Below are 2,485 nucleotides of genomic sequence, written 5' to 3' on the forward strand. Positions count from 1 at the left end.
GGAATTTTGGGACTTTTTTGGAGTCTCTGAGCAAATTTTGGGGCTTTTTTGGCTTTTTTTGGAGTCTCTGAGCAAATTTTGGGCTTTTCTGCTGTCGCTGCCTGGAGCTGCTGGACTGACTCACCTGGGCACACCTGGGCACACCTGGGCTCACCTGGGCACACCTGAGCTCACCTGAGCTCACCTGGGCTCACCTGGGCGCTGCTGCTTCGCTCATGGGGAGGAATTTTGGGGGTTTTTTTGGAGTCTCTGAGCAAATTTTGGGGCTTTTTTCGGGGCTGTCGCTGCCTGGAGCTGCTGGACTGACTAACCTGGGCACACCTGAGCTCACCTGGGCACACCTGGGCACACCTGAGCTCACCTGGGCTCACCTGGGAGCTGCTGCTTCGCTCTTGGGGGGGAATTTTTGGGGTTTTTTTGGGGTCTCTGAGCGACTTTTGGGACTTTTTTGGGGTCTCTGGGGGGAACTTTTGGGGCTCTTGCTGCTGAACTGACTCACCTGGGCTCACCTGGGCACACCTGAGCTCACCTGGGCACACCTGGGCGCTGCTGCTTCGCTCATGGGGGGGAATTTTTGGACTTTTTTGGGGTCTCTGGGGGAACTTTTGGTGCTGTTGCTTCTGGACTGACTCACCTGAGCTCACCTGGGCTCACCTGGGCACACCTGGGCTCACCTGGGAGCTGCTGCTTCGCTCATGGGGGGGAATTTTTTGGGTTTTTTTGGGGTCTCTGAGCAAATTTTGGGGCTTTTTTTGGGGCTGTCGCTGCCTGGAGCTGCTGGACTGACTCACCTGAGCTCACCTGGGCGCACCTGGGCTCACCTGGGCACACCTGGGAGCTGCTGCTTCACTCTTGGGGGACAATTTTGGGACTTTTTTGGGTCTCTGAGCAACTTTTGGGACTTTTTTTGGGGTCTCTGGGGGAACTTTTGGGGCTCTTGCTGCTGGACTGACTCACCTGAGCTCACCTGGGCTCACCTGGGCTCACCTGGGAGCTGCTGCTTCGCTCATGGGGAGGAATTTTTGGGGTTTTTTTGGGGTCTCTGAGCAACTTTTGGGGCTTTTTTTGGGGCTGTCGCTGCCTGGAGCTGCTGGAATGACTCACCTGGGCACACCTGAGCTCACCTGGGCACACCTGGGCACACCTGGGAGCTGCTGCTTCACCCTTGGGGGGGAATTTTTGGGGTTTTTTGGGGTCTCTGAGCGACTTTTGGGACTTTTTTTGGGTCTCTGGGGGAACTTTTGGTGCTGTTGCTGCTGGACTGACTCACCTGAGCTCACCTGGGCACACCTGAGCTCACCTGGGACACCTGAACCACACCTGAGCTCACCTGAGCTCACCTGGGAGCTGCTGCTTCGCTCATGGGGAGGAATTTTGGGACTTTTTTGGGTCTCTGAGCAAATTTTGGGGCTTTTTTCGGGGCTGTCTCTGCCTGGAGCTGCTGGACTGACTCACCTGGGCTCACCTGGGCACACCTGGCACACCTGGGCACACCTGGGAGCTGCTGCTTCGCTCTTGGGGAGGAATGTTGGGACTTTTTTGGGGTCTCTGAGCAAATTTTGGGGCTTTTTTCGGGGCTGTCGCTGCCTGGAGCTGCTGGACTGACTCACCTGAGCACACCTGAGCTCACCTGAGCTCACCTGGGCACACCTGAGCTCACCTGGGCACACCTGGGCATGGACAGAGCTCACCTGGGCACACCCAGGGCCCACCTGGGCTCACCTGAGCTCACCTGAACTCACCTGAGCTCACCTGGGCGCTGCTGCTTCGCTCTTGGTCTCACCTGAGCTGTTCTGGCTGCACCTGCATTAAACTCGTGGCGAACCCGGGCGTGGTTTGGGGGTTTGGGGGCACCTGGGGAGCCCCAAAATTCACCTGGAGAGCCCAAAATTCACCTGGAGAGCCCAAAATTCATCTCAGGGGCACCTGGGGGGTCCCAAAACTCACCTGGGGGATCCCAGATTTACCTGAAGGAGCCCAAAAGTCACCTGGGGGATCCCAAATTCACCTGGGGGATTCCAAATTTACCTGAGAGATCCTAAAAGTCACCTGGGGGGGTCCAACATTCACCTGAAGGAGCCCAAAATTCACCTGGGGACCCCAAAATCCACCTGAAGAATCCCAAAATTCACCTCAGAGATCCTAAATCTCACCTGGGGGATCCAAAAACTCACCTGAAGAACCCCAAAATTCACCTGAAGGAGCCCAAAACTCACCTGGGGGGTCCAAAATCCACCTGGGGGGGTCCCAAAACTCACCTGGGGGGCCTCAAATTTACCTGAAGGAGCCCAAAATTCACCTGGGGGGATCCCAAATTTACCTGAGAGATCCTAAAACTCAGCTGAAGAACCCCAAATCTCACCTGAGGGACCCCAAAACTCACCTGGGGGACCCCAAAACTCACCTGGGGGAACCCAAAGCTCACCTGGGGGATCCCAAAATTCACCTGGGGATCCCCAAATTTACCTGAGAGATCCCAAAACTC

The 2,485-nt window shown here is 56.3% G+C and overlaps 1 long non-coding RNA gene across 12 annotated transcripts; it reads right to left on the minus strand.

The window, feature by feature from the left end:
- Positions 1-77: 77 nt before the first annotated feature.
- Positions 78-1,889, minus strand: LOC130267003 (uncharacterized). 12 transcript variants are annotated; one of them, XR_008843036.1, is made up of 9 exons: positions 1,743-1,889; positions 1,485-1,670; positions 1,321-1,350; positions 1,271-1,290; positions 958-1,154; positions 635-831; positions 500-549; positions 195-381; positions 124-144 (listed from the first exon to the last, which is right to left on the minus strand). It is a non-coding gene; the product is annotated as an uncharacterized LOC130267003 (long non-coding RNA). The 12 variants fall into 12 exon arrangements; XR_008843039.1 differs by lacking the exons at positions 1,271-1,290; positions 1,321-1,350 and having other exon boundaries at positions 78-194; positions 312-381; positions 958-1,144; XR_008843037.1 differs by lacking the exons at positions 1,271-1,290; positions 1,321-1,350 and having other exon boundaries at positions 78-204; positions 312-381; positions 958-1,144.
- Positions 1,890-2,485: the final 596 nt, after the last annotated feature.

Source organism: Oenanthe melanoleuca, unplaced genomic scaffold (genome assembly GCF_029582105.1).
Source record: "Oenanthe melanoleuca isolate GR-GAL-2019-014 unplaced genomic scaffold, OMel1.0 S490, whole genome shotgun sequence".
Taxonomy (NCBI): domain Eukaryota; kingdom Metazoa; phylum Chordata; class Aves; order Passeriformes; family Muscicapidae; genus Oenanthe; species Oenanthe melanoleuca.